This window comes from Macaca fascicularis, chromosome 13 (assembly GCF_037993035.2).
Source record: "Macaca fascicularis isolate 582-1 chromosome 13, T2T-MFA8v1.1".
In the NCBI taxonomy this organism is placed as follows: Eukaryota; Metazoa; Chordata; class Mammalia; order Primates; family Cercopithecidae; genus Macaca; species Macaca fascicularis.
In genome coordinates, this window is record NC_088387.1 from 43,702,310 (window position 1) to 43,722,302 (window position 19,993).

General features: G+C 39.8%; 2 long non-coding RNA genes across 2 annotated transcripts in view; one reads left to right on the plus strand and one right to left on the minus strand.

The window, feature by feature from the left end:
- LOC123568352 (uncharacterized) overlaps positions 1-19,993 on the plus strand; it is a 553,309-nt gene that overhangs the window by 191,736 nt on the left and 341,580 nt on the right. The window lies entirely within an intron of this gene.
- Positions 1-19,993, minus strand: part of LOC135966955 (uncharacterized) — a 50,960-nt gene that overhangs the window by 20,479 nt on the left and 10,488 nt on the right. The window contains exons 4-5 of the long non-coding RNA XR_010580665.1: positions 16,927-17,138; positions 12,038-12,269 (exon numbers count right to left, since the gene is read on the minus strand). This is a non-coding gene — a long non-coding RNA (uncharacterized lncRNA). The remainder of the gene's footprint in view (positions 1-12,037; positions 12,270-16,926; positions 17,139-19,993) is intronic.

The window sequence follows — 19,993 nt, forward strand, 5'->3', positions numbered from 1 at the left end:
TATCCAGAATATATAAGAAACACTTATAATTCAACAATAACCACAAAAAAAAAGCCCAATTTAGAAATGGGCAAAATACTTAAATAGACATTTCTTCAAAGAAGGTATTAAAATGGCCAACCAACACACAAAATGCTGCTCAGCACAATTAGTCATTAGGAAAACACATATCAAAATCATATTGAGATACTACTTCACAATCACTAGGATGGTGATTTTTCTTTTAAAGAAAAATACCAAATGTTGATAAGAATGTGGACAAATTGGAACTCTCATGCCTTGATAGTGGGAATATAAAATGCTGCATCTACTATGGAAAATAGTGATTCTTCAACCAGCTTAACATGGAATTATCTCATGACACATACTCAAAATAATTGAGAAGAGACATTTAGACAAATATGTGTACACAAATGTTCATAATAATACTATTCACAATAGCTCAAAATGGCAATCCACTCAAATGTCCATTAATAGATGAATGAATAATCAGATTTTGGTGTATATATATACAACACAGTATTGTTTAGCCATAAAAAAGAACAATGTCCCAAAACGTGGTACAACTTGGATGAATCTCAGAAGCATTAGGCTAAGAGAAAGAAGAGTGACACAAAAAGTTACATATTGCATTATTTCATGTTATTATATGTATTGAATGGGTAAATCTATAGCGACAGAAAACAGATTAGTAGATACCAGAAGCTTGGCTGCGGGAGGAATGAGAATTCATTGCTTAATGGGTATGAGTTATTTTTGTGGTTGATGAAAATGTCTTGTCACTAAACAGAGGTATTGGTTGCAGAACACAGCAAACTTACTAAATGCCACTGACTTGTACATTCTAAAATGGTTAGTTTTACGTTACAGGAAATTTTATCCTCAACCCTGTAAAAAGAAAAAAGATATATTCAGTAAGATCAGTATATACAGAATACAAGTCACTTACTATAAGAAAAAAAAATTGAAGAATGCCATTCATTTCCCTTCAAAAAACTCAATTTCTAGAGTTTCACAGTTAACGTTTACCAATTATTTAAATAATATATTTCTTTAGTGGTTGGATGTGTTCCAAAATATTTAAAAACAAGACATAGCCTTTGATAATTTCAATAACTAAATTATAATAATTTATTTCTGGTAATAGAAAATGGTTTTTATACATGTTGAACTTATATCCCGCAATGTTTCTATCTTTAAAAAGTTAAGTTGTTGATTCTTTTAGATTTTCTTTAGAGACAATCATGTCATTTCAAAGACAATTATTTCTTCCTTCTAAAATTGTATATATTTTATTTCATTTTCTTGTGTTACTGTATTGACTACGACTTCCTCATAATTTGAAAAAGCCATTCTTGATATGTCCTCCATGTTAGGAGGAAAACACCTAGTTTGTCATTATTAAGTATAATGTCAGCACAAGGATCACATATGAAACTACCTCATTTCTTATAAGATTCCTGTGGTGTTTGCACTACTAGCTATATTTTACAAATAAAATGAATAGAAACACAAAATTAAACATTAAGTATGTTTAAGTTATATCAATTGGTCCTATCTATACTCAATATCTGTGTCTCAATAGTGATAAACTGATCATCTGAAATGTCTATCTACATTCTTTTCAACATTAAAACAATTTTAAAACATCAAATGTGGCTGGAATATATTAATATATATTTATAGCATTATAATACTTGCTGATATTTACTTGGTTACCTGAAGAAGCACATCAGTTGGTTGCAGTTGATATCTGCCCTCGGTTAGCACATAGCATAGACCCTCCCATGCTGTTGGTTAAGTATATATGAATCCCTCACCACTGCAAACAATACATTTTTTTTCTATTATAAACTAATTTTTTAAGACTCAAATTAGCAACCTAACATCATACCCAGAGGAGCTAAAGAAACAAGAGCAAACCAACCCAAGACTAGCAGAAGTCAAGAAATAATTAATATTAGAACTGAGCTAAAGAAAAATTGAGATGTGAAAAATTATATAAGAGATTAACAAACAATCAGAAATGACAAAGGAGACATTACCACCAACCCCACAGTGGGAGAAAAAAACCCAGATACTACTACAAATGCATCTAGGTACACAAACTTGAAGCCCAGGGGAAATGGATAAATTCCTGGACACATACGGCCTCCCAAGACTGAACCAGGAAGAAATTAAATTCCAAAACAGACCAATAATGAGCTCTGAAATTAAATTCTTCATAAAAAGCCTACTAAGCAAAAATAGCACAGGACTAGATGGATTTACAGCCAAATTTTACCAGATGCATAAAGAAGAGCTGGTACCCATTCTATTTTAACTATTCCAAAAAATTGGGGAGAAAAGGACTCCTTCCTAACTCAGTCATCAGGATGAAGTCAATATCATCCTGATACCAAAAGCTAGCAGAGACATAACAATAACAACAAAAATCTTTAGGTCAATATTTTTGATGAACATAGACACTAAAATCCTTAACAAAACACTTGGAAACCAAATCTAGCAGTACATCAAAAGCCAGTCCACTACAGTCAATTAGGCTTCAACCCCAGGATGCAAGGTTGGATCAACATACACAAATCAATAAATGTGATTAATCACATAAACAGAACAAAAACCACCTGATTATCTCAATAGATGCAGAAAGAACTCTTCACAAAATGTAAAATCCTTCATGTTAAAACCACTCAGTAAGCTGGGCATTTAAGGAGCATACTTCACACTAATAAAAGCCATCTATGACAAACCTACAGTCATCATCATACTGAATGGGCAAAAGCTGGAAGCATTCCCTTGGGAAACCAGAACAAGACAAGGATGCTCTCTCTCACCACTCCTATTCAACATAGTACTGAAATTCCTGTCCAGAGCACTCAGGCTAGAGAAATAAATAAAGGTATCCAAATAGGAAGAGAGGAAGTCAAACTATCTCTGCTTGCGGATGACAATGCTATACTAGAAAATCCTATAATCTTGGCCCAAAAAGCTACTTGATCTTATAAAAAACTTCAGCAAAGTTTCATCTTGTTAAACAATGGTTTCAAATTATGTCGATTGTAAAATCAACATACACTATTTATCAACAACATCCAAGCTAAGAGCCAAATCTGAAATGCAATCTCATTTGCAGTTACCACAGAAAGAATTAAATGCCTAAGAATACAGCTAACCAGGGAGGTTAATGATCTCTACCATGAGAATTAATAAACACTGCACAAAAAAATCAGAGAAGACAAAAACAAGTGGAAAATCATCTCATGCTCGTGGATAAGGAAAAATCAATATCTTTAAAACGGCTATGCTGACCAAAGCAATTTACAGATTCAATGTGATTCCTATCAAACTAACAATGATGTTCTTCATGTAATTAGAAAAAAAAAATGTTTTAAAATTCATGAAACCAAAAACATAGGCCAAATAGCCAAGACATCCTAAGCAAAATAACAAAGCTAGAGGCATAGTGTTTCCCAACTTCAAACTATATTACAAAGTGACAGTAACCAAAACAGCATGGTAATGGTAGAAAAACAGACACATTGACCAATGGAACAGAATGGAGAGCCCAGATATAATGCTGCAGAACTACAACCATCTGAAATTTGAAAGGTGACAAAAACAAGCGATGGGGAAAGCACTCCTTATTCCAGAAATGGTGGTGGGATAACTGACTAGCCACATTGAGAAGAATGAAACTGGACCACTTCCTTATACCATATACAAAAATCACCTCAAGATAGATTAAAAATTTAATTTTAAAGCCCAAAAGTATAAAAACTATGGAAGAAAATCCAGAATATACAATTCTGGACATAGGACATGGCAAAGATTTAATGATGAAGGTGCCAAAAAAAATTGCAATGAAATCAAAAACTATAAATGAGAAGTAATTAACCTAAAGTGCTTTTGCATAGCAAAAGAAACTATCAATAGAGTAACAGACAACCTACAGAATAGGAGAAAATATTTGCCAACTGTGAGTCTGATAAAGATTTATTATCTAGAATCTGCAAGGAGGTTAAACAATTTATTTATTTATTTATTTATTTTTAAGATGGAGTCTTGCTCTGTCACCCAGGCTGGAAGGCTGGAGTGCAGTGGCGTGATCTTGGCTCACTGCCAGCTGCTCCTCCTGGGTGCATTCCATTCTCCTACCTCAACCTCCTGAGTAGCTGGGATGACAGGCACCTGCCACCACATCGGGCTCGTTTTTTGTATTTTTAGTAGAGACGGGGTTTCACCGTGTTAGCCAGGACGGTCTCGATCTCCTGATCTCATGGTCCGCCCACCTCAGCCTCCCAAAGTGCTGGGATTACAGGTGTGAGCCACCGCCCCCAGCCGGAGCTTAAACTAATTTACAAGAAAAGGAAACAATCCTATTAAAATGCAGGTAAAGGACATGAAGAGACACTTTTTCAAAGAAGACATATGCAGCCAACAAGCATACGAGAAAATGCTCAACTTCACTAATTATTAGATAAATACAAATTAAAACCACAATGAGATACCTTCTCACACCAGTCAGAATGGCTACTATTAAAAAGTCAAAAAATAACAGATACTGACGAGGTTGTGGATAAAAGGGAATGCTAACACACAGCTGGTGAGAATGCAGATTAGGTTCAGCCATTGTGGCAAACAGTATGGCGATTTCTCTAAGAACTTACAATAGAATTATGATTTGATGCAGCAATCCTATTACCGGGTATACACCCAAAGGAATATAATTCATTCTACCATAAAGTCTAATGTACATATATGTGTATTGTAGCACTATTCACAATAGCCAAGACAGGGAATCAACCTAAACACTCATCAAACATTAGACTGGACATAAAAAAAAAAAGTGGTACATATACACTATGGAATACTATACATCCCCCACAAGAAAAGAATAAGATAATATCCTTTGAGCTGGGCGCGGTGGCTCACGCCTGCAATCCCAGCACTATGGGAGGCTGAGACGGGAGGATCACAAGGTCAGGAGATCGAGACCATCCTGCCTAACACGGTGAAACCCCGTCTCTACTAAAACTAAAAAATAAAAAAATAAAAATAAAAAAGCTGGGCGTGGTGGCGGCCGCCTGTAGTCCCAGCTACTCCGGAGGCTGAGGCAGGAGAATGGCGTGAAGCCGGGAGGCGGAGCTTGCAGTGAGCCGAGATCACGCCACTGCACTCCAGCCTGGGCGACTGAGTGAGACTCTGTCTCAAAAAGAAAAAAAAAAAAAATGCTTCGCAGCAACATGAACACAACTAAAGACCATCATCCTAAGCAAACTAACACAAGAACAGAAAACCAAATATTGTACATTGTCATTTATTAGTGGGGTCTATAAAAGGAGAACACATGGGCACAAAGAAGGGAACAATAGACACAGTGGTCTACTTGAGGGTGAAGGGTGGCAGGAGGGATAGAATATTTTAAAAATACCTATTATACCTTCTCTCTCATCATTGTTTATTCTAATTATGTTTTCCACAAAGATTAAGTATGAAAATAGAATTGTATAATGACATTGTGTCTTTTCTAATAGAAAATGAATTGACCATGAGTTTTTAATTTAATTTTCTCTTGCTGGTTTTGTTTTATCTTAAGCCAATTTGGCATTTCTTTTCATGATAATTTGTGAAGTGATACCTTGTTACTGAGGAGTGCATTGCTTTATGCTTCTGACATGATTCTTTGCTTTACTCATGAAACGTACAAGGAAGTAAGCTATCTTCCTTTGCTTTTAGAATTAGATATTAAAGAAAAATGGCATGCGTCGTATTTCAAAGGATGCTCGGTAATAAAATTCAAGGCAACATAAAATAGCATTAGGCATTTGGTTAGAACAGTGTGTACTCAGGCACATCCTGGTCAGTTGATTTTTAAGTAGAAAACAAAAAATGTTGGGCACACAAGACCACCCTGGAGGCTCATCAGAGTCCTGCAGCTGTTGCCTGTGTGAGACTAAACCTCTCCGAGAATTACTTAAGATTGGCAACAGTTGGTATGACTAAGGGCGAGTTCATTTTCCTGCTAGCTCTCTTTGTCAAATACACTCTTCTGTTAGTTTGAAATGTGAATATGAAAAGCATGTGTTTGTCGATGAGACAGGAAATATATCTATTTCCTAAAGTTGTTTTACTTATGAATTACAATAAAGAATTTTATCCACCAAACAGCAACATCATGATGGAAAAAATTTTCTACATCAGTTTTCAGTCTATTTAATTTAATCATGGAATGTTATTTATGTCATTGGAGTTTTTTCATAAGGATGGATTTTCACATTTTTATTTATAAAATTTCTCAGGCATAATTTCAGAAACTTAAGAAATATAACTAATTTTACTTGTTAGGATTATTTGAGTACCACATAATACATCATCTTGTGAGTTTATTTTAGTATATTCTATGACATGTAAGGTTATATTTTTTTCTCAAAAGTTTATAAGGAAATCTATACAGATAATTTACACAATTAATAGAAATATACATATAATCCTTTGGACAAACACATTTTTACATTTTATTTGGTTTTTAATTTACAAAATTTTTTTACGATTCAAGTTTTTAATCTTATAAAATAACTTGTAAATACCAGATTATTTAAGATTTATGTGTTCTTTGTATACTTTATTGTATTTTATTTGCAGCAATAAATATTATAACTACATTCACATTGATGTCATTACATAAATATATTTCTGACAATTTCTTGTCTGCATGATACTTTCTAGCAGATGTAGACTATCATTATAACCTTAAGGAAAAGATGTTATTTCTGTTTCTTGCAAGTTTAAGTTAAATATGTACAGCAAAGATGGGTTAATAAAACCAAGAAAATGTAGATTTTCTTCATTTACCTATACACATTTGTGTGTTCAATAACAGAATATGACTCAAATTTGGTACATAGCTATTTCTCCACAGGGAATAGATCTCACCATCACTCATTAATTTGTATATAGTAGAACTCTACAGAAAAAGAAAAGTTAGACGTTGAATGTTTATTAAAACATTTTGTGGTATTTATTACAGTTGTTCATTAAAAATTTATAATTTAAATATATTTAAATGAATGTATTGTGACCTGTAAAATGTTAAAATATTATATTTCCATTAAAGAAGAAAGATAATATTGTAGATAATTTATGAATAATAAAAAATAAAATATGGTATTAGTCTAGCTATATTGTAGCATTCAAATTCCTACCACTTTGCACACTCTGTATGCAACACATTACAGTTTATCTAATACATGTAATAATTCATGACTCTGTACTCATAATCTATGGATTTTTCCAGTTATTCAATTTATTGATGGAAATTTGTGGATTCCCTATCTTCGCATCAAAATATTTTCTTCATTTGGCTTCACTTAAAAAAGAAAATTCAAGGGCGGGGGTGGTGGCTCATGCCTGTAATCCGAGCACTTTGGGAGGCCAAGGTGGGCAGATCACGAGGTCAGGAGATGGAGACCATCCTGGCAAACACGGTGAAATCCCGTCTCTACTAAAAAAAAAAAAAAAAAAAAAAAAATAGCCCGGCGTGGTGGCGGGTGCCTGTAGTCCCAGCTACACAGGAGGGTGAGGCGGGAGAATGGCATGAACCCGGGAAGCGGAGCTTGCAGTGAGCCGAGATCGCATCACTGCACTCCAGCATGGGCAACAGAGTGAGACTCTGTCTAAAAACAGAAAAAAAAAGAAAGAAAATTCTAGTTTTTCCACCTCATTAATTTCTTCGTTTAGTATATTTCACTATTTTAGCTCACTTTCTCTGTCTCCAAATGCTGTCATGCCTTATTTTCTTCTCTTATTTCTCTCTTTGTTACTGTTTCTCTTCCTAATTTCTTCTTCTATTTATACCTCTCTTTCTGTATAATCATCCAGTATTAGAGTTTCTGATACCTTTGACCTCTCCATTACAGACCTTTCCACTTCTCTATAAACGTTTTTGTATTAAATTCCACACAAATATGTAATTGACATTTCAAGATTCACACATAGAAAAAATGTACCAATTTTCTCTCTAAATTGTCTCTTTCAACAGTCTTTCCTACATGTATAAGTGGAAACACCAATCTCTTTCTACTCAAGGCAGGTATCTTGGAGATTGCGTTTACTTTCTTTTTCTCAAATCTCATAACCAATACATCAGTTAGTACTGTAAGCTATATCTGCAAAGTATTTCAAACTTCTGAGAGTGTGTCTTTATCCCACTGTGCATCAAGCCATGATCATGTCTTATCTGGAGCAACTGCCTACCTAGTATCTTTTCTTCTGCACTTGCTTTCCTGGTGTCTATTTTGGACACAGCAGCCAGAATAATTCTCTTAAGCTGTAAATCAAATCTGGTCACTCATCTACTCAAACTCTCCAGTGGCTTCCTGTCTCTCTCAGCGAAAAATACTAAAGTCTTCACAATGACTTACAAAGTTCTACATGTTCCAGGCTCCTGACACCTTTCTTGAGTCATCCCTTGTTAGTCTCCTTTAGATTTTCTGCTTCAGCTAAACTGAATTGTATCCTGTTCTTTCCATTGGAAAGGGATGTTCCTGCCTCAAGGTTTTTCATTTAAACACTATTCTATCACTATTTGTCTCCTCCAAGTACATGTATGACTCATCACTTTCAGGTTCTTACTCAGTTACTCAAAGATGTTTAACTAATCGTGTTATTGAATTGCAATTGAAACTAACCTCTCCAAGCCCAGAAATCCCATGTATAATTATAGCTTAAGTCTATTTCATAGCACATTTTCTCTTTACCATTCATTCATTCATTCAATTGTTCCTTTCTTATTCATTTATTTATTTGTTTTCTTTGTCTTCTCACTAGACTATAAGCTGCATAACAGCAAGGGATTTTGTCTGTATGCTTCACTGCCATATACTAAGTACGTAGTATTCAATATATAGTAGATTATTTAATATTTATAAATTAGTGGAACTTATTTTGTATAATATTCTAATTATAAAAGTACATTTCTTCTGTATCACATCAGAGACTACTACATATATTGCTAATGATATGATCATTATTTTTATTTTGTATTTTTGCCTAATTGCAAACTCTCTGAGAGAAAGAGCTATCTTATTCATTTTCGTGTCTCCACTACCATACTGGGCCACATTCCTTGAACTCAGTAGATATTTATAAAGTGAATTGGTGGAACCAATTTCAAAGTGCAGGTTAGCAGAGGTAAAAATAATATAGTGCTGACTAAATACGTAAGTGCTACTGAGGAAATGCTAAAAAGTAATCAATTTAGGTGGTATCAAGTGCCAATTTTTTTCCAGAAATATATAATAATACACAATTCTTTTCTTCAGCTGACAAGGTCACTTTGAGAGAAGTGAATATATCACCCTGGTGTTTACTCTCGCCTACTGATACAGAAATTGCTATGTGAATTAAACATATTGCCAGGTGTAGAATGTCAGATAGATTCATAAATATAACTTGTTTCCTGCTTATCAAGTGACGGTTGTCCATCCCTTCTATTCCTCAGCACCAGATGTAGAGGACAGCTATGTATTCTGACCCCACACATTTCTACTTCGAAAGCACACCTCTGCCTAATCTGTTAGGGGTCATGAGTACCTCTGGGTATCACCACCATCTTTGTGTAAAAGCACTGCCATTTCTGTTTTACTACTGTTTCTGCCAGAAAGACCATTGCTGGCGGGCCCCACTATCTTCCTCTGGGTACAGGTACTCATTTGGTGAGTATTACTATGTTTGCTGCATACCACTTACACATGTTTGGCCCTACAGCTAAGGAGATGTCATGACTAAAGCCTATTGATTGATGAGTTCAGGAGAAATGCCTCTTTCCTATTTTGGGAATGCTCTGTTATACTTCAGTGTCTCGTGGCTTTAAGAAAGTAATTTTTACAATGTAAATACTTCCCTTTTACAACCTATCACAACAAGAAACTGAAGCTGACCAGTAATTGAAAACTGAGTAAAAATATTTTCCTGTGATGAAAGCTAGAAGCCACTGTTCCAATGGCAAAGTGTATATGGACAAATTTGTTCTGTCTAACAGCAACTTCCTTTAGGATTTGTTCTTACTAAGTGAAAGAACCTCATCATTTTCTCATTAGACATAAATGATCAATTTTCAACTCTGCAAAGGATGCAGATTTGGCCCAACCTAGATCCCATCCCCAATTCATAAAGTGTGTTTAATTATCCCTCTTATAAATGTCACAACTACTTTGTGAACTTGATCTCATAAGTATTATCTTCATTTCAAAGTTTCTTTGATGTTCTAAGCATTGAAGTGATAACTGTTGAGTAATTACTTAGTGATAGAGTATAATCACAAGTTTCTGTATAAATATAAATAATTGCATTATTCTTTCATAAGAACTCTAAGAGATAATGCAAGAAAAATATTCTGAATGTTACAATGAATTATGTCAGGATAATTACTTAATTCCATAAATTGACTTAAACATTTATTCTCAGTCTGAGTTTTGAATAACATAAAACATTAGAAATACATTTAGAATAGGCAATTTAAAATATTTAGTAGAATTTCTAGCCTAATTTCAGGACAAAAAGTTTTTTTAGTACAGTTTAATCCTTGATAAAGATGGTTTTTAAAAAAAATTGATTGCTTTTACTTAAAAGCATATACCAAAAGGTAATAATCTCAGAATATGTATAAAATAGATACTTCTTAAACTTTAAATATCAATAAAGCACAGGGGAAAGATGTATAATATCATAAGAACCACCTGTTCTAATAAAGAGCAATGCACTTCCAGGTGGAAAATCTGGACTCATTTCACTCAGAGGTACTAGTCACATAAGAAAGGGGGCTCCTGGGTGCTGAAGATGGGAGCAGGATAAGCAGGACTGATATTAAGAGCACTAATCCATAGAGAATTAATAAGACATTGGACAGAGGTAGAATTTAAAGTAATTCAAAAGTACAACTTGATTGAAGAATCAACTATAAAGGACTCATGGGGAGGAAGATCCAAACATGAGAAAATGATACGAAAACCTAGAATGCAATTCAAAACCCAGATGTGAAATGAACACATGGATGTAATGGGGGACATTTCCTCAGGCTGCAGCATTAGCTACAGCTGTTTGTTTAAGGTCTCATTAGCTTCTACCAGAAGACCCACTGAAGAGCATGGTTCCCCATGGTTTCACCAATTTAATTCAGCCACATTATAGTTGTTTGTCATTTTTATTGTTCCTTTAGAGCCAGAATTATAGCTGCATAGGAAAAGAATATTTCTTTACTTATTCAAATATTACGTATGTAAGCATGGGTTGGAAATATTTACTTATATCAGTCCAATAGAAAAATCTGACAAATTGCAGTAGGATCTTTCCATGGTAAATGACGTCCTTCCACTCCAGCTCAGATTCTCAAAAGGGATCTTTAATACTTCCATGTCCCCAACTCAAAATTACTCATCTAAGCTATTTGATATGTACTCACATGTATACAACATTTTAAAATATTTAATATTTTAAGAGTACGTCAAATATCCCAATCACTATGCTACTTAGGGTATATATAGATGAACCCAAACTTAAGTTTCTTATCAAAGAATTTAACATATGGTGGACTTATCATTTTCTTCCTATTCTGTAGTTGGCTCTGAAATATTGCATATCTTATGTGGATGATTGTGAACATACCAACCAGCTAATTCTGCCCAGCAATATTTCTCCATTATGGCCCATCTACTAATAGGCTAAATATTTGTAATATAGTATTGCTTATGTCACCTTCTGTAAGGAAAATGACTGTGCTTTAGTAAGGAGTAGGCCGTGGCGGCCTCCTGGAGCAGCACGACTCAGTGGGTTTCGAGTGCAGGCACATAACCCTGCACATTATGTAACCATGCCATGTGAGGAGCATTAGGTGGTCACCCACATGAGCTTGTGATTGGCCCTGAGCCACTATTGTCTGTAAAAGGTATAATAAAAGCTGTACATAGGCTCACTCATGCCCAGAGAGAGAGTAAAGCCATGTGAAAACTGTCTACGATTCCTCAAGTGTTTTCCAAGTTACCTGCCACTTGCCGACCAACTCCCCTCGGACCTCAGTTAGAACCTGACAATTGGCATCACGAACAGGGTCCTGAGGTGAGTGAGCCTTCATACCCTGTTAGCTCTGGGTCAGCCAGGTGGCTGCAACATGGGTTGTGGTACCCGGTGGCAGCTGTGCTGCTCGGATGGGCCTCAGTGGAAACCTGAGTGGAGGTAGATGGTTCCCCGCAAGCATGGAGAGGGCGCTGAAGCAGCTGGAAGCACAGCATGGAGAGGGAGTGATCTTTTGCCAGAAGAGTTGAATAGACACTTTTGACTGTGCTACAAGAAGTACATACCCAGTCCCTGAGAGATGCAGTGCAGGTCAGGGCCCTCCAGGTGCAGGCAGGGCACCTAGAGGCCTAGCTACACAGCTTAGAAAAAGAGATAGATACTGCCGTGAATGGACGCCTCCAGACACAGGCAGGGCACCTGGAGGCCCTGCTACACAGCTCAGAAAAATAGATAAAAGCTGCCATGAATAGAGACCTCCAGGTGCAGGCAGGGCCCCTGCAGGCCTGGCTACAGAGCTTGGAAAAGGAATTAGAGGCTGCTGTGAATGCAGGCCTGGGTCCCTCATCTCAGTTGGACACCCCCACTCATCTGACACCAAGGAGGAAGAACCCCCGGTTGTGCGCTTGTCCAGTGGTCCATCAGAAGGCAGATCATGAACAGCCATTGGGGCCCCAAAGGCAAACTCGGGGACTCTCCAAGGTAAGGCAACATACCTCATATATTGCCTATACCCCAACTGAGTTGCGGGAATTAGGCAAGCATTGCTGTCAGCATCCAGGGGAACCTCTGCCTGCCTGAGTGCTTCATTTGTGGGAAGAAGAAGCAGATAGTATCTCCTGTTCTGCCTCTGAGATGGAAAAGCTGGCCTCTATCACCACTCACCCCTCCCTCCATCAGCAGTTGCAGATGAGCAGGTGGTTGGGCAAGGGCAAGGTAGCCACACCCTGACTGAGTGACTATGGGAAGCCATACAGACTGTGGAACGACACCAGTGAAATATGCAAAACCGTGAGTAAATGGCAGTTGTATGCCGATTTGGTGCAAGTCATCCGAGAGATGAGTATGTGGCAGGCTATGTTTGACCTGAATACCCAGGGACCAGATGATGAACGTTTCACCTCCCACATGAGGAATATTGTGTTGGGTTCTGCACCCCCAAGTACCTTTGGCTCCCTAGCTACTGTCCTCATCCCATACGTACAGTGCTGCATACATAAAGTGACCACTGCTATGATGGCTCTTGGGGAAGCTCTCAGTGAAACAGAGGGGTCCACGCTGTAAAGAAGGGGAGGATATCCCACCTGCAGGGGTCCCACAATGGAAGAAAAGACCCCCAGTGAGTGGCACACTCACATGTGTGGATAGATTTGATTTTGGCCAGGGTTGACCATAAGCAAATTGATACACAGCCCAATAAAGTACTCCTAACTTTGAGGAGACGTTTGTCTCTGGAGCAGCAGTCCCAGAAAATGCCTAAGGGGGAGAAGGATATTGCTGTGTGATCCAGTCCCACCGGGGGATGTAGCTCAAAGACTACTTGCTGCAGACAGGCAGAAATATAACGCCTTTTTTGTTTGATTAGGGAGCTGGCCGAGGGGCCCGGCTTGGGGGAACACCAGCTGACTGAAGGCCATGTATGGAATTAGCGATCCACTGGTTCTCCCACCAGCGTACGGTGAGTACAGGCACTGGTTGATACTGGGGCAGATTGCAGCCTTCTTTATAAGAACCCGGATAAGTTTCCTGGCAAACCTACTTACATTGATGATTATGGAGGCCAGTCAGTGAAAGTGAAACCTGTATCTCTGCTCCTTGGCATCGTCCATTTGGCTCTCCATTTATATGCTGTGTATGTCTCTCTCATACTGGAATACATTCCGCGGGTGGATATCTTGCATGACCTGATGTTACAAACCATGGCCAGGGAATTCAGACTCTGAGTGCATGTGGTGAAGCTGGTGCTGTGTGGGCATATGCATCACCAGCCTTAGGTTCTACCAAAACCCAAGTCAATATCATTTGCTGGGTAGGCGTATGGAGATAACTGAGATAATTTAAAAAGCTGAAGGATGTACAAATAGTGTGTGGCACCCACAGCCCCTACAGTTGTCCAGTGTGGCCAGTTAGAAAGTCTGATGAAAACTGGTGGATGGCGGTGGACTATCAGGAACTGAATAAAGTAACACCCCCTTTGCATGCAGCTCCACTCTCGATCATGGATTCAATGGACCATTTGACAAGGGAACTGGGAGAGTACCACTATGTAGTGGACTTGGCCAACGCATTTTTCTCCACAGACATCGCCCCAGAGAGTCAGGAACAGTTCGCCTTCACGTGGGATGGGTAACGATGGACTTTTACAGTGTTGCTGCAGGGCTATGTGCATAGCCCCACAAAATGTCATGGTCTAGTTGTCATGGATTTAGCCACTTGGCTATGTCCAGAAGGGGTCTGCCTATTCCATCATATTGATGATATTATGTTAACTTCTGTTTCTCTTGCGGATTTAAAAGTGGTAGCACCCCTCTTACGGCAACATTTGGCAGCATGTGGTTGGGCCATCAACAAATTCAAGGTCCAGGGGCCTGGATTATCTGCCAGATTCTTAGGAGTTATCTGGTTGAGTAAAACAGAAGCCATCCCAGAGGCTATCACTGATAAGATTCAGGCGTATCCCCAGCCCACCATGGTGAAGCAGCTGCAAACTTTTGTGTGCCTCCTGGGATATTGGCAGGCATTTGTGTCCCATTTAGTTCAAATGATAAAATTGTTTCATATGTCAACAAAGAAGGGAGCTACCTGTGATTGGGATGATGCAGCTGAGACCACCTTCCTGGCAGGCAGTCAGGCTATTCAGAAGGCACAAGCTCTTTGGGTAGTTTACCAGAGGTGCCCATTTGAGCTGGGCGTGCATGTGAGCACAGATGGTTTTGGCTGAGGCCTGCGGTAGCTCACAGAGCACTTGAGAATGCCAGCAGGCTTTTGAAACTATGGAAGAGAGCTGACCTCCACTATTCCCTGATAGAGTAACAGCTGTGTTTGGCACCCTTCAGGCTTGTGAGAGTGTGACAGGATGGGCTGCCATCATCATGTGGATGACTTATTAGATAGCAGGATGAGTGAGTTCATGGGTAACAGACCCCTGGACTGGAATGGCACAGACATCTACTTTGGCAAAGTGGGGCGCCTACTTGGAGTAGTGGAGTATGCTGAGTACAAGTCCCTTAGTAGCAGAGCTGCAAGAGATCTTGGGACCAGTAGTCCTAATGCAAGATAAGTTCACTGGGCTTGAGGCACCCCTAGACCCTGAGCCTTCACCATTTAAGGAAAGGCATGCCCCTCATTCCTGATGGGGCATGGTACATAGATGTGTCTAGCTGAGGTGCTACTGTTGCCTGTATCACTGTTGTAGCCCAACCTAGTACTGACACCATATGGTTTGAAATCAGGTGTGGACAAAGTAGCCAATGGATTGAACTTAGAGACGTATGGATGGTAATCACCCAGGAGGTGACACCTATGGTAATCTGTACCAATAGCTGGGTGGTCTACTGAGGCTTAGCCTTGTGATTAACTACCTGGAAAACACAGAAGTGGCTAGTTAGTCACCAACACATTTGGGGCCAAGCCATGTGGCAAGACTTCCGGGAAACTGGACATCAGAAAGAGGCAACTATTTATCATGTGTCATGCCATATGCCTTTGGCCACCCCGGCAATGATGAGGCAGATGCCTTGGCCAAGTTTCGGTGGTTAGAGTCAGTACCTAGACATGATGTGGCCTTGTGGCTACGCCAGAAACTGGGACATGAGGGGGGTAAACTGATGCAACAGGTCACTAAGCCCTGGGGTCGGTCTCTGCCCACACAAGACATTTGAGAAGCTTGCACATGCCTGGCATGTGCTCAGGCATACCCTACACGGAGGCAGGTGCCCATTGTTACACAATAAGTAACAATAGGGTGAGTGGCCTTGACCAGGTGGCAAGTAGACTACACTGGGCCCCTGCCAAATGCAGGGGTGGCCAACCAACAGCACGCCATCCAGGCCCTGAAACATTTATGTGCCCTGTGTGGTCACCCTCTGGCTGTTGAGAGTGATAGGGGAACACATTTCACTGGAAAATAGGTAAAACAATGAGCACACTACATGGTCAAAAAGTAGGGATTCTATGTGTTATACAACCCGCAAGCTGCAGGTAGGGTTAAGTGATGTAACAGGCTCTTGAAGAATGGGTTACACTTGCATGTCACATTCTGTCTTTGTGGGGCTGGAGTTCCAGGCTGGACCCGGTGCTCCAAACCTTGAATGAATGGCCATGGAAAGGTGACCCTTCCCCAGTGGAGGCTTTGTTACACCAGGCTGCTATCCACATTTAGTTTCAGATGCATACCAAGGATGGCCTCCTCCAACCAGGTATGGGGATGAGTGGTAACCTGTTGTTGCCTGCCCCAGTGCCCCTACAGGTAGGGGAACAGAAAACCTGCCCGTGACCGTGGACCTTCCAAGCCCTCACTGCCAGTGGCTGGCCATCATAGCTCCCTGAGGGGAGGACCTATAGTATGACTTTCATGTCACTCCTTGGGTGTTCAATGCATGGCCCCCATGGTTGACTGTTCATAGGGAATAGCCAGGGAAGGAACCCTCCTCCAGAGGACATATGTTTGACAATCTATGTGGCTTATTATGATCTCCCCCATGACTTTGGCATAGATACAGGACCTAAAGGAACCATGGGGAGCTGAGAAGCTATGGTACCATTGCCCAGGGCAGAAGCCCTTGGAGGCTGCATTGTTATCCGGGGATGAAAGGTTAGCCTGTATTTTGTCTGAGGGATGTGATTTACCTCCATCAGTACCTGTGTCTTCTCTGTCATTTCAACCATAGGTTAACATGCTCCAACTGCATTGTGGACTGGCACCACACCTATGCGGAGGTGACCAAGGTTTCTAACTGTTGGATCTGTGCCTCCCTTCCAGCAGCAGCTGCAGATGGCTTGCCTTAGCACATATATTCAGTGCCTGCAGAGAACTGGACATGGCTGGAGACTTGGGGTTCCATGGCCAATGCCTGGAATGCAATGTGACAAGCTTTGAACAAAGGATCCACAAGACCCATGGTATACTTGCCCCCTGACTGGCCCATAGCATTTATGATGTCTGGGGCTGGCTAGTGGGGAAATATGTGGTAGCCCCAGCCGAGGAACCACAGTGCATAGAGCAACACGGGCAACACCACTGTAGGGCGGGTACCCATCACAGCCTGTGTAAACATAACACACGTTGCCACACTGAAGGTACGGTGGAACAAGTGGCCCCTCCAAGGTCAGGCCCCGATGGATTTTGTGCCCCCTGGGAGTTTATGGGTCTCTGGGGACAAAGGGTGGCTTACTTACTTACCAGTGGATTGAACTGGGTGGTGTACCTGAGGGTGGCCTTATGTACCTGCCACTGTCCTCCCCATGTTGCCCAGATGCCCACATAACTGGGAGGAGGTACAACACACTTGGTTTTTGTGAGTGTGATGAGCCCCCTCGTGGTTATATCCCTTGGCAATGACTATCTGGAGCAGGTGCTATAACAGTAGAAGCACAAGTTACTGTTCTTGCAGAGCACACTGCTCAGATTCTAAATTACACCTGAGTGGTCCTCCTCCTGTTAAAAGATGAGGTTGATCAGGTCAGAAAGGTGATATTACAAAACCAAATGGCCTTAGACATAATAACTGCTGCCCAAGAAGGCACCTGTGCCTTTTTAGGAACACAATGTTGTACCTTTATCCCTGACAATTGGCAGAACATAACAGCAGCCCCGCAAAGGGTCTCACGGGACAGTAAGGTGCTCAAGAGCTTTACTGACAACTCCCTGCAGAGATGGTGGGAATCCCTAGGCTCTGGCCTACATTGGGCCTTTATAGTCATAAGTTGCATAGCTTGGATCCTAGTAGTGAGCTGTTGCTCTCTGTATTGCTGTTGTGGGTTATGGATTCAGGGCTTCGCCCTAATGGCTCGTGTCTCTGCCCATAGGACAACCTCAGCCTAGAGAGTGGGGTGTAAGGGAATGGCTGTGCTTTAGTCAGGAGTAGGCTGAAGCAGCCTTCCAGTGCAGCATAACTCAGCAAGTTTGGAGTTCAGGCATACACTCCCACACATTATGTAGCCATGCTATGTGAGGCACATTAGGTGATCACCCATGTTAGCTCTTGCTTGGCTTGGAACTATTATTGTCTGGAAAAGGTATAATTATCCTGATAACACCATACATATGGCTTGCTTGTGCTCAGAGAGAGAGTAAATCCATGTCAAAACTGTCTATGATTCCTTGAGTGTTTTTCCAGCTACCTGCCACTTGCCCACTCAGTTAGAACCTGGCACACTCCATCCTGAGAACCTTCATTGTCTTCTCACTGACTGAACCCTGAAGACCATATTTAATCTTCAAGGCCTTTCACCCTCAAGTCCATGTTTATATTTTCAGACTAATCTGCCTATTACTTACCCATAAACATTTCATCTAAGGAAAAAATTTCTTTTTATTATTTGAAACTACAGATGCTTAATGCTCATTCTCTTTTTAACAATAGCATGTTACTCTACTCATAGTCCCTTTATGTATTTTGATTTTTTGTGTGTGGCAAAATATATATAACATGAAATTAGCATTGCAACCATTTTAAGTATACAATTCCTTGGTATTAGCTGCACTTAGAATCTTATACAACCACCACCACTATCTGTTTATAAAATGTTTTCATTATCCCAAACAGAAACTTCATAACCATTGAGCAAAACCCTCAATCTTCAATCCCATGGCGCTTGGTAACCTCTCATCTACTTTCTGTCTTTACGAATTTTCCTGTTTTAGATATTTGATGAGTGGCATCATATGATATTTTTCCTCTTGTGTTTGGCTTATTTTACTTAGCATAGTATTTTCAAGGATCGTACATATTATAGGATGTTTCACTATTTTAAGGCTAAATAACACATCATTTATATACACCACCTTATATTTATATATTCATCTGTTGATGAATACTTGGGTTATTTCAATTTTGTGGCTATTGTAAATAATGCGGCTATGAACATCAGTGTCAGAAATCTCTTTGAGAACCTACTTTAAATTATTTTAGATATATACCTAGAAGTAGAATTGCTGTATCATGTGTTAATTTTTGTTTGTTTGTTTTGAGGACTAACACACTGTTTTCTGTAGTGGCTGCAACCATTTTACATTCTCAACCACAGTGCACAAAGTTTCCAATTTCTCTATATCCTCATCAACACTGACATACAAGTAACTGCATGAGTGACTGTTTTCATATTCTTTGGGTATATACTAGGAGAGGAATTGCTTAGTCATACAGTAATTCTGTGTTTAGGTTTTTAAAAAAACTTCTAAACTATTCCACATAGGGGCTTCTCCATTTTACATTACCACTAACACAGTATCTTCATGGACTTGCCCAAACTTGATATTTTCATTTTATGTTTTTTAAATTTTTTTAAGTTGTTGAAATGATGCAGAATTTTTCTCAGCCATTTTGCCAGCTTGAGACCTCCGGCTGGAGATTTCCAGCCAGCAGTGCCTCTGCTTGACCCACATTCTCCACAGGAGGTGCCCCAACCACTCAGCCACTGGGCCACACCTGGCTTTCACTCTGGCATGAATCCTGCAGCCACCATGATTATGAGCTCAGCCCCCAGATGAAGAGGGTGTATAGGCAAGTGAGTGAAGGGTCTGGCCAGCTGCTTCAAGTATTGGCACAGGAGTGGGCTCCATGCAGGACTTACAGCTTGACCAAGCATGTTGCAAGTGACTTCCATGGTGGACTCTAGCATCTAGACAAGGGGAACATGAAGGCACTCAAGCAGGGAAGCCCATGACCCAGAAGTCCCAGATTGGGTGTTACAGTGTGAATAATAA